This window comes from Triturus cristatus, chromosome 11 (genome assembly GCF_964204655.1).
Source record: "Triturus cristatus chromosome 11, aTriCri1.1, whole genome shotgun sequence".
Taxonomy (NCBI): Eukaryota; Metazoa; Chordata; class Amphibia; order Caudata; family Salamandridae; genus Triturus; species Triturus cristatus.
The window spans coordinates 1,116,440,412-1,116,467,889 of NC_140594.1; positions in this window are offsets into that span (position 1 = coordinate 1,116,440,412).

The following is a 27,478-nucleotide window of genomic DNA, read 5'->3' on the forward strand; positions in this document are numbered from 1 at the left end:
ATGGCCACATCAGCCAGCTGTTTCTTGCAGACCCCACAACACATGATCTTGTATCAGGCATTGGTAGGGTGTGTGGTATCCAGCAATACATGGCCACATCGGCCAGGTGTTTCTCGCAGACCCCACAACACATGATCTTGTGTCAGACATTGGTAGGATGTATGGTATCCAGCAAAACATGGCCACCTCTAACAGGTGCTTCTTGCAGACCCCATAAAACACGATCTTGTATCAGGCATTAGTAGGGTTTGTGGTATTAGCAACACATTGCCACTTCTTTGAGGTGTTTCTTGCAGACCCCACAACACAGGATCTTGCATCATACATTGGCAGGGTGTGCAACAAAGATTCACAAACAGCTCCGCAGACCAAACTTCAAAATCCTCCTCAGGCACACAGTTAATAAAACAGTATTGTTTCTAATGTACAGGAATATACATCTTCATGTCTTAAGCTCCTGAACTAAGTACTCATTGAAGGTCATGTTGTATCTCACTCTTTTACAGTCTCTGACACTATCAAAAAAATAAACCCTGCGATAAAGCGCAAAGAACAAACTCTCACAGAGTTATCCCCACTCATGCAGACTCAAGGCTAAAGATGTAACAGCCAGCTTTCAAAGCATCCTCAAATATATTTTTGGAGAAGGTTCCTAAAGCAATCACTAATAAATAACAGATGTTATGAAACACACTAAATATTCCTGTGAAAGTCCTTGTCCTAATAATTGTCAGATGAAGCAAGAATAAGTATAATTGTTAAGTCAATGGTAATTATATACACTATAATGCAGGTATGCCATGGTCGGCAGGTGAGCCGGGAATATGAAAGCACAATTTAAAATGAAAAGTGGCAAGTTATATATTTGTAGATAAGACAGTACATCTAAGCAAGTGTTCCACAGTGGATAGCCAGGGAGGACCCACATTATTGATCCAAATAGAGGATAACTAGTCAAAATCCAAATCATTCATTCATAAAGTTGTTAGTAAATAGTCAAGGACTATTGTTAATGAACAAAACCGATGATCAATATATACACACACAAAGCAAATATGATTATTAGAACACAAATTGGACATGTTTCTCAATTTTTTCAGAGATTGCTACTAATATGATGAAAAGACATGTCCTCTCAAAATACAGGGATAACCAAATTACACCATTAAGGGAGAGCTAAACCCCTGTGCCATATAATACCATGTGTTGTCCTCCAAATAGCAGATTTTGGGCCCGAGTCACAAAAGTAATCTGAGACAAAATCCTAACTTTACGACTTTCGGTATTCCCAGAAGGCATTTAGGAGTAATAAAGGTAGGATTCCTAACTTGCCTACTCCTAAATGTCTTTTGTGAATACTCAAAGTCGTATAGTTAGGATTTTGTCTCAGATTACTTTTGTGAATTGGGGCCCTTTATTTTTCAGGCCATACTATTAGCATGAGTGTTTGATTGGTTCTGATGCTCCGTCCATCACCACCCCCTTTTGTACCGATTTGTTCGCCACAAGTTGGCAGGGTATGCTCAGACGTTGAGTCCCTTGCTCACTTTGCCACTGGATTCAAGCAAGCCTGGCTGAAGACGGCTGAAATGCCAGAAACCGGTCCTAGGAAGCTTGTTTCCGGTCCAGGGAAGGTATGGCTTGGCAGTTCGGGCTGGACTGTTCCCATGAGGCACAGGGTCAGACTGATTTGCATATGGCCATGTCTGAACTGGGGTGGCAGAGTCGGCTAAAGAACGGTGATGGATCAAACCCAGATCTGTTGACTGGGTGTGAGTGTTTGATTGGTTCTGATGCTCCGTCCATCACCACCTCCTTTTGTACCGCATACTATTAGCATTGTCACTCCTCTGTGTAGCCATAACAAGTAAAAATACACTCAGGGGGAGAATTAAGGTTTTGCGCCTTGTTTCTGTCACAAAAGTGCCTCAAAACGGCGCAAAATCTCTTTTCCTAACTTTCTTTCCTGCGCTAAGCATGTTTAGCGCTGCAAATAACGTAAAAGTAATGCGAAGCAGCGCATAACACTGCTTTGCATTACTTTGCGCCATGGGGGCATGCCAAGGGTGGTGCATGGGTGTTCCCATGCAACCACCCAAGGTTTCTCTCACTTAACTCAATTTGCCAAATCCAGTAGATTGGCTTTAACGTGAGAAAACTGTGCCCTTTTAAACTAGGCGCAAGGAAGGAGAAATGCTTTCATTTCTCTTTCCTTTTCTGACTTTGCATGCGCATACAAAGTGGGAAAAGCTTTCCCTTGGGTCTAGGCATAGTATTTTGTACGGGATAGGTACCCTTCCTGTACAAAACCTATGCTAGACTCACACACACACCCTAGTGCTATGGCGCTAAGGTGTGTGCCTGGCGTACAGCAGCTGTAATCAGCGCCAGCGCAAGGGAAAGGGGAGGAGAGAGCTATATATTTGAAAATATGGCACTCTCCTGCTCTTTCCCTGACCCGCAGCGCAGCCTTGCGGGAGGCTGTGCTGCGTTGCGGGGCGATTTGGTAAATCTCCCCCTCAATGTATAACTAGGGCCACATCAATTACGAGATTCTGGAGCCAAGGTTTGTTTTAGCATAATTAAGGATTTGCCACATTTGCCACATGATCCATCATATGCTGCAAAATCAGCTTATTTTAATTTAAAAAAAAATGGTTTCTAGCTCGAATGGATCAACATGTTTTCGAGGGCAATAAAAGGTGCTTCACAACGGTTACCTGGTCACCTTTCATTCGCTTACCTCTGTATTTGGTTGATCAACTGGTACCAATGAGCTGAAATATTTGCCCAGATAGTATTACCATGTGTAGAAATTACAAAATAATGAACTAATACCATCAAAAAATGTGCTGCGTTCTGCCTTATAATTTGCCTTATCTGGTTGCATACTGTAGACAGCCCTGATGCATAAGTTGGTGCTCACCTGCCGCATGATTCCTGTGGCCCTGATTATAAGGAGGCAGCACCAGAAATGGGGGGAAGGCATATTTATGTGAAAGTTACGCAGCGCACCAAGTCACCTTGCTGTGCTCTGCTGCATGACAGGAAAAGGGAAAGGGCAGGAATGATCCGTATTTAAAAGAATACAGCGCATTCCTGCCTTTGCCCTGCGCTGGACCCTTTTGGCTGTCTAGCGCCAACGCAGGCAACATTGTACAAAGGTGCTTGTGTTACATGCAAGATTTTTTTTGTGCAGGAATTGGTACCTTCCTACACAATCACAATCCTGAGAGCTATATTCCTGTTTCTCTGTGTTCTGGAAAGTGAAAGTAACGAGGGGAAATAACAATATTCTTTCCTTGTTACGCCTCCCCTGAGAAGGCGTATCTTTTTGGCACATCCCAGGTATACCACCTTTTGGTAAATCTGGGAATGCGTCAAAAACCATGGGAGTTGCGTGGGAACACCCACACAATGCCCATTGAAAGCCTTTCCGGGGCAGAGTAAGGCAATGCAGCTATGTGCGATGTGTTGCGTTACTCTAGATTTATGAAGTCACTCAGGGCCACTCAAGGTGGCCTTGTATGCCTTTTAAAATCTAATTTTGGGTTTGCGTTGCGCTTGCTCTACGTTGCGTGCTGCAAGAGCGAGACAACTCCCCTCATAAACATGCACTTGTGGTTTAAGTGATTTGCAATAATAATACCTAACAGAGGCGGTTCTTCTTTGAGGGACTAGGGGCATTGTCCCACTGATATTTTGCCCCCAGGCCCCAAAATTAATATTTTATTTTCTCCAACAGCTGTGAGGGCCCACTGCATCAGTTTTTATTTTATTAGCCGTAGCCGGGTATTTCGACATGGGGGGCAGGGCTTCAAAGTAATTTTCATGCCACGTAGCTGGTTGTCAACACTGACTCTGACTCCCAAACAAAGTGCGCATGTCAGGTCGGCCGACTGCCTGTAGGGGGCCAACCCAACATGAGCTCTGCAGGACTCCTAGTCTCGCGGCCAGTGAAATGGTGCAGTGGTCACTAGAAACTTCTTGAATATACAAGAAGGGATTCGTTTCTGACAACCGCCTAAACATGACAACTTTGTTTCCTTTTAGAATCGGAACAGTCTTGGAATCATGGAAACAATAGATAACAGTTTCACTCAGTCAATCGTGCATGCCTCGTTTCTGCACAGAAATAGAGAGACGGGCGTTTCAATAAAAGGGTTTATTGAACAGTCTTATTTCTCATGCAAGAGATATGAATTGCTACAATTGTAAGACAGGCTGCGAAGTACAATATGTACGAGGTTAGCAGTAAGATAAAATAATACTGCAATAGCATGGTTCATAGCTATGACATATATTAATCACAATAAATACATAAATAACATAAGCTAAAATGTGATACTCATCTGATGCTTCTAAATTGTTCTACCCCAGTATACCTACCCTAAGTGCAGTATGAGGTTAGAAGTAGGTGCCTACGTTCCCTTTAAGGCGCGCGCGCGCGGGCACCTTCCATGACGTCAGCGCGCACTCCCGGATGTGGAGCGCGCACGATGATTTCAGGACGTCGGGAGAGAGGCGCCGCCGCTTTAAGAAGCGGGCGGCGCGAAAAGCAGGCACTTTTGAAGCGGTGCCGGAGAGGAGAGTGCAGGTAAGGGGGCTTGGGGGCTTGAGGGCTTGTGGCGGCTTGGGGGGGGGGCTCGGGCGTGTGGATGCAGAGCGCGGGGCTGATTGTGGCCTTTTGTTTATGTATTGATGGCAATCACAGCCCGTGAAGGGGCTCTGATTACCATCATTACTTAAACAAGAGGCCACAATCGTCCCCGCACCGCGCTTTACTAACAAAAGAGTTTAAAAACACAGCGTGTACTTTGGTACACGCTGTGATTTTAAACCGACTCTACTGTTTTGTCAGTAAAGCGCGGGGACGATTGTGGCCTTTTGTTTAAGTATTGATGGTAATCAGAGCCCCTTCACGGGCTGTGATTGCCATCAATACATAAACATTCAAGGTAGACGATTAATCACCTGAGTTATCTTGACATTTTAGTTAATGCCTGAAAATTGCTAGAGGCCAGGAACATGGCAGCAGGTGCTTTTTAAATTTTAAGATACTTACAAAAATGATGCCCCCACTCCAAGTGTGCGCCCGGTGCAGTGGCACCGATCGCACCTCCCTAAAGCCGGCCCTGGTATTGCGCCCCCTAACCCGTGGACCGTTAAGTAGGACGAATTTTTTTTCTTTTACAATTTTGCGTTCCCTAAGAATTTTGCGCCCGGTTACTGCTCTTGATGATGACAAATGAGTGGGTAAATTAAGTAGCATGCATGTATGCTGTGCAAGCTTTAAGAAGAGGTACTTCTCTAGGCACTGTACTTATATGAAGGGAGAGATACCTATTGGAGAGGTGGCATTAACGGAACTCACATTTCACCACCTTTAATGCTGAATTCTGTAATCCAAGTTAGAGTCTTGCTGTGAAGCTATGCTAAGTACACCTGCTCTCTGTGTGATAGGGATGCTTGCATCGCCACTGCGGATTCTGTATGTGTGAGAGAAGCTTGCATTGCTTCAGTCTCTGATGCATCAGTTTGTGTAAGATGCTGGCACTGCTTCTGCCTTTGCTGTGTCTGTTCTCTTTATTTGAGAACACCGCTGCCTGTGCCTCACGAGTTGTGAACGCGAGGGTACTCCTCGTTTCCGCCCAGCTGCGTCTGAGGTAGAATAAGGTTTGAGGCCCTTGGTGCTGACGGCACTACATGCCTTTGGTACTCCCTTTTTCTTGATGTATGGCACCATTGATGTTCCTTACTGCTATCGAAGCGTGTTGATTACAAGGGCCATTAGGGTTCATTAACCTCTTGAGTGCCCATGACGAGATGGTCTCGTCATGGGCCGCGGTTGCGCTGTGCCCATGACGAGAATATCTCGTCATGAGCCCCGCCCGCTAATGAAACGCCCATGATGAGATGGTCTCGTCATGGGCCGCGGTTGCGCTGTGCCCATGACGAGACTATCTCGTCATGAGCCCCGCCCGCTAATGAAACGCCCGGCACACGGCGTGGAAAGGGCGGGGTACTCAAGGGGTTAATGTCTGGCCAGCTCAGTCTCTTGTGTCTATTGCTCTTTTTGCACTTGCGTATGATTGTATGATCTATGTCAATAGGTGCATACACAGTCCTCTCTTTGAAGCATGCACTATACAAAAGCCAAAAGAAATGGCGTTATCAATCCAAATGCCACATTGTGCTTTCTATTGCTAGTTATTATTTGACTACTATAGCGCCTTTATTATTTTCCTCCTAGCCGCTCTTCTGTGCATCATCCTCTAGCTTGTGACTACATACATGGAGATGCTATACCTTGCAACTCTGCAGTCTGTGACTTGGCAAATGCACTATTTTTGCATAACTTTGATGTATGGCTCCACGATTAATTGAATACAAGCAAAATGAGCATTCACTCAAAAGGCAAATGTATTGCCAATTACAGTTTGATAGAGTCGGTTAAGCACCAGACCCTACATTTTCACACCTGCTACCAGTTAAATTTACATAAAAGTATTCCCAGCTGTGACTTTTATTCTATTGAACTGCGATTATGTTTTCATCGGCGCGAGGGGGAAATGAAAAGAGGGTGGTGTTGGTGAAAGTGAATGCTTGTGATACTTGCTAGTAATGCTCGAACTGGCATATAAGGCCTGGAGTTAAAGCAGTGAATTTTGTGGCATTTCCATGTATTGTCTCATTCTGTATTTTGCTCACTCCTTCCATGCTTTGAACATGACCTTGTTGAGGAGGCAAAGTACATGCAAAGCATCAGAAACTATAACTTTCTTTGCCCCTGCGCCTAAACACCTCAATCTGGGGAGCTCTGTATGGCACACATTTTTAGGCTTTTCATGGTATTCAATGAATGTTATTTTATATGTTGTTGCTAATCCAAGAAAACATTAGAAACAGTAACAGAAACAAACCCTTCTGTCAAACATCCCATCCTGGTGAGCCATAAAATTGCAAGCGATGAAACCTGATGCTCATTGAATTCACCTAGGCCCAGTTGTTTTCTTCTTTTTGAAACATGCTTATAGCTCTGGCCTTGACTGCTGGTGTGCAGTGAAACAAGCAATGCACACACTGTTCAGAATCTGTGTCCTAGTAACTCAAGAGCAGAGATCTGTTCTTTTTTCAGATAGATTTCTTAGGTCTGGAAATTGTATGTTTGCTTTGTAACAGGAAACTCTGCGACCCATTCAGTTTTCTTTTTTATGATGAAGGTTCATTTTATTTATAACATAACCAGAAGCCTCAAAGAAACTTCACTTCACTTACAATACGTTCCATACAGATTTCACAAAAATACTCATATGAGAAAGAAAAAAAAATCTCAGGCGAATGAAATACGTTTTCAGTGGGGTAAAATCTTGCAATGCCAGAGTACAACAGTTTTTGATGTGTGCATTGCAGCTCGCGAGGCCTCTTCTGTAATACCAAATTTACTGGAACATTTGGTACGCCTACACATTTAGAGGGGGTCAAAATTCAGGACAAAAATTCAGGGCAGAAGGTTTAAATTCAGGACAAAACTTCGGGACAAAAGGTACGTTTTACAGACACATCAGCGGAAGTTGCGCGATAGCATAAAAGTACGTAAATAGACAACCAATTAAATACAAGTAAAAATAAGTTTTATATTAGGTTGAGACAATCGTGCACTTCTCGGTTTTTCAGTATGCGTGCAGCTGTGCAGGTCTTTTTGTGGTATTTCATATCATAATAATATATTTATATGGTTACTGCACTGGGTTGTCCAGTCTAATATTTTGTTTACAACTCATGGTCCTGAGCAGGCATGTTTGGTGAGAGAAGTGGTCAGCAAAAATCAGCACGGATGGACCTTGTTACTAGCATCTCTTATCTGAGTGCTATTGTGAGATGTAAAGCGGCACGCATAGGTGAATTAAAGGGAGGATTGCTGTGATGAACCGTCTATAGGGAATGCATTATGGGTGTTTCAGCAACTGGAACTTAAAATATGGAATCTGACTTTGCTTATGGGGCTTCGCAGAGAGAATCCCAACAAAGATTGTTGTATGCTGGTGCATTGTAAGATTGTCATTTACTATTCCTTAAAAGCTAATAAAAGTCAATATATAATGATACATGTGTTGTAGAATGCACCATCGATTCCTAATTTTCTTGGGGGGAGAGGCCACTCACTGCACTTAGGGGCCTTGTACTGTGAAAGAAAACTAACTATTTAAAAGTTAATCACCGAGATGCAGCACCAACCTTCCCACTACATGTTCCCGTTTTTGGCAAACTCTTCCAATATAAAATACTAAATTCATTAGTAATTAGAGTTTGTTTTTGTGTGCCCATGTGTTTATTTTTTTCGAATTACTCTTGTACTGTTTACATCATACTAATAATGAAACACATTGGCACATGCCTGTTTGTCCTAGACTGGAATCCCAGGTAATTGTTTGGTATTTTTTTCTATTGGTGTCTCTAGACCGGTCCCATTCATAGTTTGTGATTCTTCAAGCATTTGCTGACTATCTTGTCTTCAGTTGCAGGTTTCCAGTCTGTAAGGTATTTGGATAGGAGTGGTCAGGTGCGAGTACCCACAAAGACAAGGTAATTCTGTGTACGTTCCTCGTTGGGTTGGGGGTTGCTGGGTAAATAGAATCACAATCTGCACCCCTTTTCTTTTGCAGGTTTGGGAGACCGTACTATGAATACAATTGCACAGGCAGACGGGAGTACAGTCAGAACAAACAGGTAATTGTTTGCTAGAGTTAAAGTAGTGCATCTTCTGTTGCAGGTTTCGTAGCCAGAACCCCATACATTCACACAGGCGTACGTGAGTTCAAGCAGAAGAGGTAATTGTTTGGTAGAGTTAAACTGTGGTGCATCTTCATCATTGTAGTATAATGTACTTACCCATGTTTTCTTCTGTTGCAGGCTTCGCAGCCAGAACCCCATACATTCACACAGGCGTACGTGAGTTCAAGCAGAAGAGGTAATTGTTTGGTAGAGTTAAACTGTGGTGCATCTTCATCATTGTAGTATAATATACTTACCCATGTTTTCTTCTGTTGCAGGTGTGGCAGCCAGAACCCCATACATTCACACAGGCGTACGTGAGTTCAAGCAGAAGAGGTAATTGTTTGGTAGAGTTAAACTGTGGTGCATCTTCATCATTGTAGTATAATATACTTACCCATGTTTTCTTCTGTTGCAGGCTTCGCAGCCAGAACCCTATACATTCACACAGGCGTATGTGAGTTCAAGCAGAAGAGGTAATTGTTTGGTAGAGTTAAACTGTGGTGCATCTTCATCATTGTAGTATAATATACTTACCCATGTTTTCTTCTGTTGCAGGCTTCGCAGCCAGAACCCCATACATTCACACAGGCGTATGTGAGTTCAAGCAGAAGAGGTAATTGTTTGGTAGAGTTAAACTGTGGTGCATCTTCATCATTGTAGTATAATATACTTACCCATGTTTTCTTCTGTTGCAGACTTCGCAGCCAGAACCCCATACATTCACACAGGCGTACGTGAGTTCAAGCAGAAGAGGTAATTGTTTGGTAGAGTTAAACTGTGGTGCATCTTCATCATTGTAGTATAATATACTTACCCATGTTTTCTTCTGTTGCAGGCTTCGCAGCCAGAACCCCATACATTCACACAGGCGTACATGAGTTCAAGCAGAAGAGGTAATTGTTTGGTAGAGTTAAACTGTTGTGCATCTTGAACATTGTAGTACAAAGGATTGCATTCATGAGCTAGGCGTCAACGTAAGCCATGTTCCCTTATCGTGCAGGCTTTGTGGCACAGCAGGTTCAAACCGGCGGGCACGGAAATGTTCAAGCGCAAAGCTGTCACTTTGGGAGAGTGCAATGCTTCACCACAAAGGAAGAAATGTTGCCTTGTATTCAAGGGAGAGTGGATGAAGGAAATTTTGGAGGCTGAGACGCAGAAATCACGGAGCAAGGTTCGCGTGCAACTCGGGGAACTTTTCCAATACAGTCCAGACGTGGGCTTGATTTGCAAAGCATGTGCCGAAGCCAAGATTGTTGGGGACTTTTCCACAGGGAAGAAATGGAGTAATGGCTGGAAACTGGATTACATGAAACGCCATCTACTTAGCAAAGTACACGAGTCTGCCATGGTGATCTTGAGAAACAGAAGTGCTGCTGCCAGGTTCGGTTTTGGAGTGCGGACAATGCTGACAGAAACTGCCACTGACAAAGCAAATAGAATGGAAGTAGTTGAACGCCAAAGATCTGTGCCTGAAGAGATAAAGATTCTCATCAACAACGTGTTGCTGGCAGTCAAGATGAATACTTTAATGTTATCTGTACAAGACATCCATGACCACCTAGCTTTGTATGTCAAGATACCAGACAGCTGGAGGAGCAAGAACTATGCCTTTGAGTTCCTTGAGGCCATCAATAGCGTGATACACTGTGAAGCTATGGCAGGACTTCGTAACGCTTTGTATCACACATTGATAATTGATGAGAGCACTGATATTTCTGTTTCAAAAATGCTCATCCTGTACTTCAAGTTCCGACCAGTAACATCAACAGAGCACAAAACACAGTTTGGGGCATAGTGAAGCTGACTAGTTGTAATGCTGAGGCTATCACTACTGCTGTGAAAGATTTCTACACTGCCAATGAACTGGACCTTATGAAAATGGTCATGTTCACATCTGATGGTGCGTCCGTGATGCTGGGTAAGAATAATGGTGTTGCTACTCGCCTTAAACAATCCATACTTCATCTAGTTGAGCAGCTTTGTGTTGCCCATCGAGAAGATTTGGGAGTTGATGATGCCTGGAAAAGGGTTCCAATGGTTAAAGAGATGGAGACATTATTGAGGACTGTCTACACTGTGTTCTCCAGATCTCCTGCAAGGAAGTCCAAGCTGGATGAAATTGCATCGGTCACTGAATGTGAAGTGGTCTCTTTTCGACCATTGAATGAAGTCCGGTGGCTTTCAAGGCATTTTGCTGTTGGTGCACTAATTCGTAATTACGAGGCTGTTCTTAAGTACTTTAAGCATGAGAAAGTTGAGGAGAATGATCCAGTTGCTAAATATTGTTATAAAAAGCTATCAAACTCCAACTACCATATTTCACTTGCAGTACTTAATGACATTCTGGGTGAATTTGCATCTTTGTGCAAACTATTCCAAAAAGTTCTCTGACTACTGTTGAAGCTGTACAGTATGCAAGAGCAAAGATTGGCCAAGTTAAGCAACAGTATTTGGGGGACACTGTCTTTTGGAGCAGCAATGTAAGAGATCTGATGGTGTTGTACAAGGAAAGGCAAGAGTTTGACAGTGGGCCTATTTTGTCTTTTGTTTCCCTTCTTTGTGAGCACATGCAAAAAAGGTTCCCTGAAGATGAGCTGAAAGAATGGCCAAGTTTTGAAATCCAGGCAATGGCCGCACAATCACATTTTGATTTTGGGACTGAGAATATACAAAGACTTGTAGAAAAGTATAAAAATGTCTTGGTCCTGGGTGATTGCGAAACACCAGAAGATGTTGTTCGACAATACAGAGACTATAAATATGTGGTGGCAGAACATGTAAAGGATGGGTTATTTACCACCTTTCAAGATATGGTGAATTTCACTGTATGCAATGCTGCTCAGTATAGTGTGGTGGCTCAGCTTGTTGATGTCTGCGCAACGTTTCAAGCATCTAGTGCAGATTGTGAACGAGGATTCAGCCTCATGAATACTATCAAGAGTAAGTTGAGGAATAGACTAGAGCAGAAGCATTTGGATATGCTGATGAGGACAAAGGCCTACCTCCTGAACGGGAAAGTTGACCTAGATCGAGTTTATCACCACTGGAAAAATGCCAAAGATCGCCGTGAGAAGCAACCCTGTCACTCCTCTAGTGATACCACTTGACATGACTCCCTTATTGTTTGTATGTGATAATGTATCGGCTCCCAACATTTCCCCACCCAATTAACAGTGCTCACGTTAAGAATATTTATTAAAATCATATGATGGTACCACCGTTTAAGTCTTGTGCTTTTCTAAACTTGAAGTGTACTTGCCTGTGTAACCAATTCATGTCATGGCGTGTTTATCCAATTCGGAAACTGCCCTTAAGACACTTATTGTGGCACTGTATGTGTGAAAATGCACCATCTTTTCACTTTTTAAAGTAAACGTTCTGAGTGACATTTGGCGCCGCGCACACGCGCAGTCTGGTTCCTGGCGCACATAGCCATGGTTGCAGCGCACAGAGACCCTCCACTGCCGCACACAGGAAAGAAATTAGAGGGAACATTGGTAGGTGCCATGTCTAAAGTATAGCTAGCTATATGTTAGTTTAGCCAAGAGTTGCCAAAAGTTTCTCTAAGTTCTAGCCGGCTCCATACCTTAGAATGAGAGAGGTTGGAATCTCTTTTCTGGACTCGATACTCTAACCCCCCGCAAGGGAAGTCAGAGAGCACTGGAGCTGGATTCTCTGTGAGGATGACAGCGTCAGGTCGGTGCATCAGGCTGGAACTCGATCTCCTTCCGGACTTGCTGTGGCGAACTGCGTAGTCTGGGTTGGATTGAATCCTCCGGGAACCGTAATTTGCCAGGACAAGTGCTGGTATATTTATACCTTGAAGGTGTCTAGGAATGCCAGTATTGACGTAAAAGTCGGGCAAAGAAACGCCATGAATGAAACCCTAAGTAATAGATGTTCATGCATACTTAGTGAGTTCTTGGAGAAATCAATTTTCAAGCTGAGGGAAATTCCGAAAGGCTTAAGGGTCTGGTTTTCCAAGAATTCATTGTGACGTGGATAGACGGATGTAGGTGGCCATGCCTGTATTCGGTGTGTACTGACAAAGTCTAAATAAGGGCCGGATTTCTAGGTCCAAATAAGGGCAATGTGAATTGTACATATGTAAGGGCATAAATCGGGAAACCTATATGAGGAATCTAAATCTGCACACAACACCCACTCCAGTTTCGTATGAACAACGTTACTAAGTCCTAAACGTTCTAAACATATCTTAAAACAGAGTATTGCATGGGTTTGCTAAAATAAGCTAAAAACATATCTAAAACATGTGTTCTAAAAATACATTACAAAACCATTGCTATGCATAAAGTGTTGTACATATTAAAGGCAATGTTCCATTCTAAGCATAGGATCACATTGGAATGCTAAATGAATGAACCAAAATATATACATGTGATGAAATGGTTCATAAATACAGAAGAAATAGGGGCTGAAACCATTTCATATCAGGTTACACAAGTCAAATTGTTATTCATGACAAGGTGGCATACTGTCCCTGGAAGTGTTATCAAAGAATTCTGTTCTCTATGAATAGTTCTACTATAAGCAGATTACTGTGCCAAAAAATGAAAATACAATTTTGGGGTGGGAAGAAAAAAAATATATAATTATAGAAAAAGTTCCAAAGTCAGTATCACGTTTGAAAAAGAATGAAGGCCAAATTCAGAGTCTCTCCGGAACACTGTGTGCTCGAATCAAAACTCAGGGTGTGGGGATGGAGAAAACATAACATTTTCTAAATCTGTAGACAACAAGTCATCTACCGTTGTGGGTGAGAGTGGGAATACCTTGTGTAGAAAATCAACAGCACATAGATGCGAACTATCGTCTTCTGCATGGGAAGCATTAGCAATGTCCGGATTGGATGTTACCTGCGCGCCTGGTGTTTCCTCTCGTACCTCAGCAGTAGCATGTTGCGTCTGTGAGATCCCAATGAATGCCGCCATCAGGATTGGTAGGCGCTGGGGACAACACATAGCATGGGCCGTTATCGGGTCCAGCATGGTATCGATATCCGTAGGCACGACTGATGGGAGTGTCAGACAAATGTCCAGCATGCATCCTTCACCACATAGCAGGCAGCGTAGAACAGGTAAGATGCAATTGTTTGAATTTACAGAAACCAAGTGGTGTTTAATTCTCGTAGACGAGGTAAACCCAGAATTTGGACGATGCTCTCACGACACTTCATCTCCAATAGAGTTCTTTCCATGGTGAACTGGGTGTCGCTGGTGATTTGGCTTGCCATATCGTAGCATTAGGAGCAAAAATAGTATCCCTGCAACGAGTGCTAAAAGGAGCGGCAGTCCGCCAAACACAGAGAGCACAAAATTTAGAAATATTCCGAGGACTGCTTGAAAAGGTGCTAACAGTCCAGCACACACTTTCTTAAGTATATGTACAATACCGCTCATATCAGACATGTTTAAGATACGACCTAACATTTTTGAGAAATGCACAGGGCAGTCTGTATACAAAAGGGTATGTATCTTTGCAGAAGTCCTTGCGACTTGGAGATCATAGGTTTCTTTGGCAGAGGTCAAAGGCACAGTTTTTTGTAAAAGAATGGCTTTCATTCTGCTTAGAGGATCAACTCGTATAGAAGAGATATTCAGTGAAGGACATAAAGGCGACTCGCTGACTATGTCTATTTGGGGAAACAAGATTTGCATACAGCAAGTGACCCTGGATGTAACCGTTACTAGATATGGGATACCTGGCAGCATGCCACAGCAGCTGTGATCATTCAATATAGTGTAACTCCCATTTGAAAGTTGACCAAAGATTGGATTAATCACTGCTGCTGGTGAACCGTGCAGGTGGCAGGATAAGTTTGTAGTGGAACCGTCACAGGCCCCGTGCAAGTTAATACCCTGACAAAGGAGATTACCGCTTAGTGCGTGTTCACAGTTTTCACTGCTAAGAAACACTTCACGTCCCCCACTCCAACATCTGTGTGTGAAAGGTAAATCCCAGGATGTCTAGATGTATTCTCTAACCAACCTTTCATATTTGCCTGCTGGTATATTTTGTAGGCAATACTGAAAATGGAAAGTCGTAACAGGCAGAGTAATCTTACCATGTATGATCCACTCAGTAGCTGGTTTTTCTGCCACTGTGAATGGTAATTTCTCCAGTTTTTCAATGCTCAGCACCATATAGTCTGTTCCCCTTTGTGCCAGTTTGATCTGTCTATCAGTGAGATTGAATTCTGCAAACAGTGACGTAGTATTGATTAAACGCTCAGGCACATAGCCAGAACGCAGATTTGGAAGCGTCCAGCCTATTAGCATGATAGAACGTAGCTGTGACTGACCATGTTGCAACATGACCAAGTCTTGTTCCATGATGTCTATGACAGAGGATACAATGCTGTCCAAAGAATATATCTTGGACGGCAGAGTCGTTAACCCATTGTCTACTACAGAGAGAGATTTCTCTAAATTGATACAATCAATTTCTCGTATTTGTTCTGCAGTCTCTGCTTGGGTGACCTTCCATGCTTCATTATAAGCAGCGTAGATACCGGCATATATGAAACGTTTTTGACACGGTTTTCTTGGTCCTAGCAAGAATTCCCTAAGGTCTGCACCTTCTTGAAGTAAAGTTAAGTGTTGTTTTACATCCTCTAGTGTAGCTTTCTGTAGCCAATCAAGGCAAAGTTTTCCTACACTATAAGTTGTTACTACCCCTGGATGCGGTCTTTGGACATAACGTGGGTCTGGCCTATGAAAGGTAAAATCTTGTGTTTTGTTCAGGAATCTATCTTGACAGTTGCTTGTGTCTAAGGGCCAGAGCAATCATTTTTTCCATTCAGGATCTGATCTGTTATTTTTCAAAATAGTATGTACGTTGACCTCCCCCTGTGTAGTGCTTTCACTTGTAGGTGCAGGTAGAGATGGAGTGTTCATGTCTTTTATCTTGGCTATTCCAAGGCATGATGTTTGTTGGACAGTGTGGTTCAAAAATATAATTTGCTCAGGGATGATACAGGCTCTAAACAAAGCTTCTATTCCCTGTACTTGCCAATCTTTAGTACCCCAGACAGTTTTCGTCTCAATGTTGTCTTTCCAAAAGTCGTAACCCTATCTAGACAGTTGGGCAATAAAGGCTGTAGAATAAATCCGTTTGGTATTCGTTAACATAGTTTTCATTCCTGTCTTATTGACATTCTTAAAGTAAAATGTCTCTGCATTCGAGATATTAAACCCTGAAAAATATGGAAATTTCATTGCAAATGTTTTTGACCTACCCTTTGGTGTTGTAGGACAATGTTCCCATTGGTTATACACAAATACATTTCTAGGTGTTGCAAATTTATGCAAGAAATGATGACCGTAGTGGTTATAACAATACAGTTGTTCATAGTCTTATGAACCTTGTAAATATTCATTATTAGTGAATGCAGTTGACATCTCTAGAGCAAACATCATATTATTAACAGTCTCGAAGTCCCAATCATCAGAAAAGGTACTGAAATAATAAAGTCACTTAATGAAATTGTAAATAAATGTGGAATCTTCAAAAGCTCAGACGGGCCAAAAATGTCATATTCAGTTTTGTCCCAAACTATATCATCAGGTATAGGAATCGCTGTGATGTTACTGCTGACAAGTCTCTTGCTTCACGATGGGATGATTTGTGTGGCTGGAGAAGTAAGTTCACTCTTTTCCTTGCTGTGTCCATTTGAATATATCTTCCATTAATCAGCATACCCAGAGTTATTACCAGAGCTAACCAAAGTAGAAAGAAGTATATTCCCAAAACAATCCATACTTCAATCCATGGTGAAACAAGATAGTTTTTTCCAGTAGATGAAAAAAGTCTGTTGCTTGTTCTTTGAAAGTTCTTCGTACTGGCCTCGTTTCAGGCTCGCTGGGATGCTCAGAAAACGTATCAAAGTTCATGAAATAGCCAGAAGCAGTTCTGTCAATGGTTGGAATTGCATCTGTATTTGATGAAATTGCTTGAACCAGTTGATCACTTGTTACTTCGTTGTAAACAGGTGTGTCTGGACGAACTGTTATTTGGGTCTCAAGAGGTACAAGGTCCATAGCATTGTTGCTTAGTCCTCTATTTCTTACTGTCGAATCTTCAAAGGTGATGAGTCTCTCAGTTTGAACCTCTTGGATTGTATGTATGTATGTATGTATTTAATTCTTATTAAGCGCATCTGTCACCCCAAGGGTATCCTGGCGCTGAGACCCCATTAAACCATCGGAAGAATTAGAATTGTAGCTAGAGGAGTGTGTCTGCTACATTGGCGGAGTCCACTTGGCCTACTGTTCAGTATCGGCCACATAGTGTGGTTTGATCAGGTCGATGGGCACAAATCTTTTCTCCTTTTTACCAGCAAGCGGCGGCAAAAGTACTGTTCTTGATCCAGGGTTTGCTAGGACAGGTACTGGTTGTCTGTATGAAGGCCCAAATTCCTTCTTATATGCCATCTTTTCTCTGACTAGATCCCCAAGCTTTGGGATCCAGACAGGCCTTGCTGGGACGGCTGGGTTTTTCTCTGTGGTGGTTGGCTTCAGGTCCACGTTGCTTTGTTGCTTTCTTAGTTTATTTAAGTCCTGCAAAACAGCCTAACGATCTTTGATATCAAATAGTTTGTTTTCCACCACTGTGCCTTTCATGTCTAAGTCCGGAACCAATATTCTAGTCCCAAACAGGACCTCATATGGAGTGACACCCTCTAGAGAACTTCTTTGCAAGTTGTTTATTGCGCGCTGGACCCCATATAAATGTTTGACCCACATGAACCTAATACCCTAGCTGTTATAGACTGCTTTATGTCCCGTTTTTTTTTTCCACAAAAGAATTTCCCTCAGGATGGAAGGGAGAAGAATACCGCAATGCTACGCCCAGACTGGCCATGACTTCTTTTTAGCCCTAGAGCTGAATGCAGGACCCTGGTCAGAATGTAGTGTGCCTATTGGGTATGTGCCAATAAAGACTTGCAAATCTTTTATAACAGTTTGAGCGTCAGCCGAGCACTGATGCCACATCCATAGGAACCTTGATTTAGTGTTTGTGGGACTGCATTTTTTCAAGAGGATGCCTGCAAGTAGTTAGTCTAATGCTGTCTAATAATGGTGTCTGAACTGGGCTAGCTATGTTATAGTCAGGTATCTGGTGGCGGTTTGTACTGCGATCTCTATTGCAGTCTATGCAGTTATTGATGAAGATATGAATCAATGTATTAATTCCTGGCCACCAGTACATCTCTTTTAGTTCTAAAATTGTTTTAGAGATCCCCTGATGTGTCAGACCCTCTCCCAGATGTGCTTCGTAAATCAAAGCCGCTCTTCGTTCCCTGTTTGGAATTACTCTATTCCCCACTCCAGGGATTCGAGCAAACGGAACGCCATTCGCATCAATTATATATGTGTATTTGAGTGGAAACTTTTTAGGTAATGCCGCACCGTTGCCTTTGCTTGATGCATTGACAGCCAGCATTATTTCGCTGTCTATTTTCGTTTTTGAACGAGTGATTGCAGCTACGGAAGCCGTTTGCACAGCCCCTTTCGCGGCTTCACCAGCCAATGAATTCCCTTCAACGTGAACGCCATCACGTTGGTGACTCAGTGTATCACGTGAGTGTTCTGTAGTCCGTTTCGCAACTGAACTGCTTGTTCCCAAAGCAATTTGTGCTTGATTGTGCCACCTTTTGCATCTTTGAAACCAATTCTGTAAATATTCATTGTAAGATTGAACAAAGTACAAAGAATCGCACAATATCAGTGTGGGGAATTCGCGATCTGTATTTTCAAGTGCCATCTTAAATGCTTGTAGTTCAGCTCGCTGAGCTGTACAATCTCCGAGAGATTGGGTTTTTGTGACCATTGGTCTGATTTTGCCATCTCGCATACGACCTTTAATGATAGCATACGCTGCACTGTAAGCTTGTTTACTCTCCGTAGCGGGCTGTGCAGATCCATCAGTATAAATGATAAATTCATACTGGTCAAGGGGGAGAATTTCAGTAGGCAGAGGACATTTGTGTTCATATTGCAGGAATGCTTGTGTTTTTAAATATGGATCAAAAACGTATTCAACATCAGTTGCAGCAAGAGAATTAACCCATTGTATCCATCTCCGATGTAAAGCTTTTTGCATTTGGAATGCTAGCCTTTGTAACTGCCTACAGGGCTGGTACAGGAGTCACAACCATAATGCGTTTCCCCTGTGCTAGGGCTCTTTCTTTTGCTACAGCGGTTTGAACTGCTGTAATTTTTTCTGTAGAAATGAATTTCATTTCTGCTTGTGTATACAAGTGGGATTTGTATGCGATTGGTACTTTTTCACTTTTGTTAAAAGTTAAGTACGTAGCAACTGGGGGAATAGCAGAGGCAAGATGGCTCCGGTGCATCCGTAACGACTTTTGATAATCTCAACTGCACCACGATGTTCTAACTTTTTTTTAAAAGGGGAAAGAAAAAAGGGAACTGGAAAATATCTGACCTGCTTGGCGGCTTCTGGCGGCTTCTGCTCGTATGGTTGTCGTCTTGGCTCCGAGGCAGCGCCGGGATCGGCTTGCGTTGCTGGCGGTGCTGTGCTGGAGGGACAGACCGCCGATTGCATTCCAATTGGGGAGTTTGGTGTGTCAGGCGAGTCAGGCGGCTCCAGTATCCTTGCGCTGTGCCGTCCTGCGGCCGTTCTCCACGGCGTGCCGCGCTATGCTATCGGGGATCTGGAGGCTTCTGACGCCGGAACTGAGTGCAGCACAAAGAGGGAATCACAGTGATAGGACGCAACAAAGGATACTTTGTTACCCGGCAGCCAGCAGTTTCAAAAGGGGAAAACAAGCAAGGATCTCGGGGCGAGGTACGAAAGGAGGGAAAGCCAAAAGTAATCAAGCATTGGCACATACAAATAAGTCCATGCAGCCTGAAAGCTTACAAAGACGCCCAGAGACACGAGGATTAAGGAATAAAGGACAAAATGAGCAGAATGGGCTAACAATTGCAGATGATAAAGAAAAGCCAAAGCCAAACAGAAAGGCACAAACATATAGCTCACAGCCATTAATTTCTAATCTGTTCAGCCCAGTGGAAATAGGTGGGCTGGGCAACAAGTCTCGAGAAGAGGAGGCAGCCGCAGACCAGTCAGAAGTCTTTGTACCACTCTCAGCAGACGGAGGAGTAATATTAAACCCCACCACGTCATCACCAGTGGCCCTTATCGTACAAACAGTACACCATACTTCACCAACAAATTCAGATATGATTTGCAAGTCAGCAAGGAATACTGAAACCAGTCAGCAAAGAGAAAAGTCTTTGACTGTACCCCCATCTACCATCTTAGGAGCCGTAGGCCCAGAACTGAAGACAATAAATGTAACAAGCGTAACAAATAATCTTCAAATAAACGGAAGTGCAACAAATAATCTTCACAAAAATGCTGACAACTCTGAGCCACCCGACGTTCTGGATAGACTTTGCCCAATCACAGATGACTCAGAAATGTATGAAACTGGCATATCATCATCATCCAGTGAAAGAGTAAATAAGGAAGGAAAGAATGAATGGGGTGATAGTACTGATTCTGAGACCCTGTGGCAAAAGGTTGCCCAAAAAAAGAAGCAAGAGAAGAAAAAAAGAAAAAAAAGACATAGCGATCATAAAACCGGGGGATCCTCAGATCAGGATAGTAATCCCGACCTCAGATGGGATTACTCATCCTCTAAATTTGCGACACCATCAGTACGGTCAGAGCATATTCCTTCTTCGACTGCAACCTTGAGTGGGAATGCTAGAAATATAGTAGAACCTACCCTTGCTGAAGTCTTGCAATCAATTAAGGGTTTTCAGGAAGAAGTTAAACAAGATAATCGGAAAGGCCGACAAGCTACACAAAAACTCCAAGGCGCTATTAGAAAAGTGGGCCGAACATGCACTGAAATTGCAGATAGGATGTCATCTGTGGAAATTCGAACTGAGAATCTAGAGAAAGATGTCTCGACATTGAAAGAACAAGGAGATGCGCATGATGCCATAGTTAAAGAGCTAATGGGGAAAATCGAGGAGCAGGAAAATAGAATGCGACGTAATAACTTACACATCCTCTGGATTCCGGAGGGAACGGAAGGTAATGACCCCAGGGCATACATCATATCACTTTTTAAAGGCGCCTTTCCGGAGATGCAATCCTGGGACTGGGATAAAGAAGTACAACGTGCACATCGATTCCCCTTGACACCTTCTAAACGACCCACTTCTCAAAACCAATATCCACATGCAATCTTAGTGTATTTTGGAAACTTCCTTTTGCGCCAAGCTCTTTTTGATGTAGCTAGACCAACAAGCAAAAAATAATATAATGGCATCACTTTCTTTACCAGGCCAGATTTCGCCCATACCACCGTTGAACGTCGATGGAGATTGAGACAGTTATTCATGCCCTTTCAGCAAGCTGGAGCTACGGTATACTTACAGAATCCGGCACGGTTAAAAATTATCTTCAATGGGGCTACTCGAAACTTACGTCAGAAATTCAAGCTCAAGCTTATTTACAGGAAATTACAAAGACAAATAGAGATAGATCCACAAGCTGAACTGATATAAACTCAATACTTAAGGTTTAGGGTCACTTAAAGGTCTGAATTGGGAGCAATATGATAGGTATTGAAATCGATAAAAATGTGCAGTTCAGGACATCTGACCGGACCGGAGGGATGGTTCGAGACACTGCCGTCTTAGATGTTCACACCCTGGTTCAAGTTGAACCAGGTAGGCCTCAGTGGTGGGTGATGGGGGGGTGGGGTCTTTGGGGGGGAAGAGGAAGGGAAGGGAAGGGGAAGGGAAGGGAGGGGGTAATGGGTTGACCCTAAGAAAATCTGTTCTATTAATGAGCTTTTTCTTAAATGTTTCTCGACTATTTAAATTCTCCTATTCTTTATACTGGGGCGACAATAGGAGATATTATTATGATCTGACTAGGGTCCTCTCGAATGGGCTTAACCTTAAGCCTAAGAAATGAGTAAACTACGCATAGCCACATTAAATATCTATGGTTTGAATGACCCAAGGAAACGTCGTAATACCGCAGTAGCCCTTCAATTATTGAAAGCTGATATCGTATGTCCACAGGAGACACATATTGATAGGACACAGACTCACCTTTTAGGTACACTGGGATTTAAATTAATAGGTGCTACTTCACAGAGTGTTAGGACACGGGGGTCGCAATATTATCTGCCAAAAGTACACTTCAATTCTCACGCACATTAGTTGATCATAATGGGAGGTGGGTTATGACTGAATGCCGAAGGGAAAACGGAGCTATAATCACGATATGTACGGTCTATGGCAGTATTGTTGATGATTCTGCAGTTTTTGATTTTTTTAAATAATGAATTGGCCGAGTGGTCACTGCCTATTATTATATGCGGCGATTTTCATATAAATATACCACCTAGTCAAAGTGTCTCCTCAGACACCAACTGGAATTATATAGGGTGGAAACCAAAGGTGTTTAAAGCCTTGAAGACCCTAAGCCAGGAGCAAGCATTAATTGCTGTTTGGCAATCATATTATTCTACTGACCCAGGCTATACCTTTTACTCTTTTCCGCATAGAAAACCGGTTAGATTAGACTACATTCTTGCATCCTACACTATTCTCCACAAGTGCTCAATAGAAAAACATACACAAATCAAATCCTTTGGTTTTAGAAATAAGAGGGGAAACAAGGGTTAACCAAGATATGATTAGTTGGTCATTCGATCGCTCTCTACTTTCTAATGATGCATACTGCAAACATATGAGACAATGGATCCCCCCATTTATCAAGGAGAATTTGGCTAGTACTAAGATAGAAGTGGTTTGGGACGCACTCAAGGCCGCTATAAGAGGAGAGACAATGAGCCTCTTGTTAGCTTTTAATAGGGACAAACGTCTGTTATTGGATCTTCTGCAAGCACAACTGGCAGCCGCAGAAGAAAACCTGATTAAGGTATATAGAGAGGGGGAGGATCCTACAGTAGCATTGGCGAAAATACTTACAGCTAAATCATTAGTTATGGAGGTCATCGCCAAAAACGCAGCAGATAAACTAGAGATTTGAAGAAAAGAAGCGTACGAATGTAGTGAACAAGTTGGACACCATCTTGCAGTTAGAGCTAGACAAAAAGCTACAAAAATACTATTACAGCAGTGAATGACATCTCTCAGACTACAATTACAGATCCAGAAGGGATACGTAATGAATTTTAAGATATTATCAAAATCTATATCAAGAATCTACCAAATCTCAGCCAGATCGTATTATGTCTTATCTTAATCAAATTTCAACAGAACAACTATCTCCAGATGACCAGGCCCAACTTGAGGAGCCCCCCCAATGGGTTGACGCCCTGCTGTGTATCAATAGTCTCTCTAATGGTAAGGCAACAGGCCTAGATAGTATCCCGGCAGAGTTTTATAAGAAATTTGCGACAGAAATAAGAGAAGCTATGCTTCCGCTATTTATACATGTCTTTAAGGGGGGAAGACCACCGGAATCATGGTCGCAAGCAAAAATAATTGTCTTTTTGAAAAAACGTAAACCAGTACTAGAGCCCGCTTCTTATCGGCCAATTACATTAATAAATACGAATAGCAAAATTTATTCTAAAATATTAGCGACTAGATTAGCAGGGGTGATCCATAAAATAATATCCCCAAGGCAACATGGATTCATCCCGGGACGTGGTACCACAGATCATATAAGAAGAACCATTTCACTTTTTGATGCAGTACAAATTTCTGGAAATCCCATGGCACTTATCTTACTTGATGGCGAGAAAGCCTTCGACAGAGTCTCCTGGCCATTTCTCTGGGAGTCTCTGTCGAGGATTGGGATCGGCCAACATTGTATACAGGCATTCAAGATGTTGTACTTTCATCCAACCGCCAAATTATTTATAAATGGTTCACTTACTAATTCTTTTAAAATAACCTGTGGCACACGTCAGGGATGCCCCAGCTCACTGCTGCTTTTTGCCATCTATATCGACCCCTTCTTACGCACTCTAGAATATAATCAGAGGATCAGGCCAATTGTCTGTCAAGGCTGGGAAACAAAAGTATTGGCGTATGCCGATGACATAGCACTAGTAACATCCAATCCGAAAGAATCAATGGCAGAAGTAGAGCAGGAAGCGTTAAAATTTGGCCTTGTAGCCGGATACTCATTAAACAAAACTAAAACCCAGATTATTTGTAAAAATGTCAATATGGGCGATGACAGGAGACAGGTAAGAAGTGCCACTTATCTGGGGGTAGAAATCACCGCCAATATCGAAAAGCTAGTTGAAGCAAATATCGATCCAATGATCGATAAAATAGAACCAGAATTGAGACGACTCCACAACTTGCATCTGTCTATAATCGGAAGATGCAATATAATTAAAATGATCTTTTTCCCTAAAATCCTATGTCTGATAAGAGCTATCCCACTGGAATTTAATCCCAAATGTATAAAAAAAGATTGAAGATATGTTCTCCTGGTTTATTTGGTCTTATGGGAAACCTAGAAGGGTATATAGGTTTCTCTCTCTACCAAGGGATAGGGGCGGCTTGGCTCTTCCAAACATTAAACTTTATTATTGGGCAACTACTCTCTTATATAATCATACCCTTTTCTCTGATAAACCACTAGATGAGCTGCCCAGCTATGTCCCCACACCTATAGAATTAATAATGGGCAATCAGGCCTGCGGTTGGGCCTGGAAATTCCTAAATGACTCCCACTACAAAAAGGTACGCTATAAGACGCTGGTTGCAAGATATAAAACTATGAAGGCAATTCGGAAGATGTTAGGACTGGGCCGTTTGAATTATTACACTCTGATAAATAATAATTTTAATTTGCCGGGAGTATTTACAGACCTTACAACCAGGAGATGGATAGATAAAGGCTCAACCAAGCTTGGAGATTTTTATTCTCTTACGAATATAATCACTTTTGAAAATCTCAAAATACAATATGGATTAGATTGGAGAGATTTTTTTAAGTATCTACAAATATGTGATTTTTTAAGTAGGAAGGGTGGGGGACCAATAGGATTTTTAAGTAACTCCATTATAGATAAACTAAGACAGTGTTAAGGTTTGTGCAAGTATCATAGCTCAGCCTCATACTGAGTCATAAAGAACATATGCGCAATCATATTGTTGCTGTGCACTTTGCGGAGAAAACAATATGTAAATAAGTCCTTGGTTTATTATTAATATGCACAATTATTATGAGGCCTTATTATTTGCACTAAAACCATTGTAAAAATCATTGCATTTGCTTATGCTTGTTTCTGGAGTAAAAGTCAAGGAGCTCTTCCTAAAAAAACATGCTGCCAAATCAAAGACTAATTTCCATAAAGAGCACGTTGCCTACTTGACAGTTGAGGCACGTGCAACACGTTTCTCTGCCTCCCCAACTAAAGAACCCCACCCTTCAAGAACTGTAAAAAAGCCCCTGAAATCCAACTGCACACGATTGCACTCGTTTTCATTCTTCCTCACCTAAATTCCAGAGACGTCTTCGAGCCTGCAGCAAGAGTTTTCTCTCACCGAAGCTCACATTCCCAGCTGGGTCTCCACAGCAACGCTGACTCGGAGATTCATTTTTCCGGTTCTGAATCCTTTCCGGTCCTGCATCCTTTCTGCTCCAACCTGAAACACAAAGCAAGAAGAAAAGGTCAAGTAAGGTTATCGCGTGTGTGAATAGAAGAGCATTTGAAGAGACTAAGGTATTTAAGAATTTGATTTACTATTTCTTTCTTTTGGAGTCAAAGCTGAATGCCTACAAAAAACGATAATTTGTGAGTTGTCAAGCCAAGACATAATTATTTTTTAGTACGCACAAGAAACAAGTTTTGAGAATTAAGGCATGCTTTCATTTAATTACCTTGGAACATTGGAACATTTTCCAGAACCTTGAAATAACGAAGGACAGCAATTACGCCTGAAAAGAAAAAGATCAAGAGAAAGGACAATAAATAAGGACATTTCTCAGATTCATTACATATGTTTTTAAAGTTCATTATTAGTAAGTGAGAGTCAAAAGCACATTATACTGAGGACTAGGAGTGGTGCATAATAGTGAATATTGTTCCTTTATTTTTACAGATACTTGTCAGAATAATAATTTGTGCTGCATATTTAAATGAACACTTTTATGGTGAAAATAACCACAAGCACTGAAAGGTATTTTCCTAAATGATAATAGATAGTCTGAGGGAAACAGTATATGAGAAGAGTTAATGTGTTTTCACTTCTGTTTTATTTAGATATCAGCTCACAGACGCAATAATACCTGATATAAGGAAAAGAGTGGCGTCAATTGAAGCTGTAACCAGTGGAGTGTTTCTTTTGTTTATTATTTTGTCCCTTTTTTCCCCCTTCCCCTGGAGATTCATACTTATCGGACTGCGTTGTGAATTCAGTCAGATGGGTATAGATTTTTAGGGGCAGAAGAGAAATAACGTCTCAGCTCTCAAGTTGAACAACCTGGAATTAAGGTGATTGAAGGTTTACCAGAAGCGCAAGCCTTCACAACAATTTAAGTTCTCCTTGAGAGATATGGACTTGAAAGAAGACAGGATAGATGGCCAAGCCATGGCTAATGCTCTAGTTGAAGATGTAGAGAGGAATAATTCAGTAACCTTGATGTTACAACAAATGCAGTCAGAAATAGATAAGTTAAAACAGGAAAACTTGACTTTGCGTCAGGAGGTGGTGCGATATAAACCTAGAGAATCTTTATGGGAAGTTCCTTTTTCTTCTGCTTTCAAAAACTCTGCAGAAACAAGAGCCAGGGCCAAGACCTCAGATACATTCATGGCATCGGAAACAACTACTACGCCAGTACAAGTCACAGTGGCAGTTCCAAATGATGTGCCTTTATCTGCACCAGAGCATTTCTTTGGCGATAGTAGTAAGTTTAATGTTTTTATTAGCCAGTGTCAATTACACTTCATTTGTAAACCACAATTGTTTCCTACTGATGCAACTAAAGTTGCTTTTGTGCTTTCTTATTTAGGGGTACCGCAGCTAAGTGTTCCATCCCATATATCGATAGAGATGATCTTATTTTGCATAATTGGCTTTTGTTTAAGAGAACCATGACAAAATTGTTTGCAAAACACACTTATGCTCAAGCCAGTGACAACAAGTTACTCAACTTGAAGCAAGGAAACAAAGATCTGTTAACTCATGTTACCATGTTTAATAGGTTATTAACTGAGACTCAGTGGCCAGAAGAGAAACGCACTTCCTTATTTTATAGGGGCTTGCGAGATGATTTAAAAGATGCCCTGCTGCACATTGTAGAATTACCTGATGACTACTCGGATTTTGTAGATCTGGTTGTAAAGTTAGATCATCGTTTAGGAGAGAGAAAAGGGGATAAGTCAAGAATGGAAGCTAGATTCTCAGTAGTGAAACATGACAAGAAAGAGTCAGATAATAAGGCATTAGAACCAGAACCTATGCAGATAGGAACCGTTAAAGGACCTTTGACTAGTGAAGAAAAAGAAAGAAGGAGAAAATTAAATTTATGTTTATATTGCGCCCGATCTGGACATTTCGCCAAAGATTGTCCTATAAAGCCCAAAATACCTAGAAAGACAAATGCCTTAGTGATGAGCCCTTTGGAGCAGGAAAACTAAAAAACTCGTCAAGAACGGAGATCGCTTGTGCGAGTAATAAAAAGT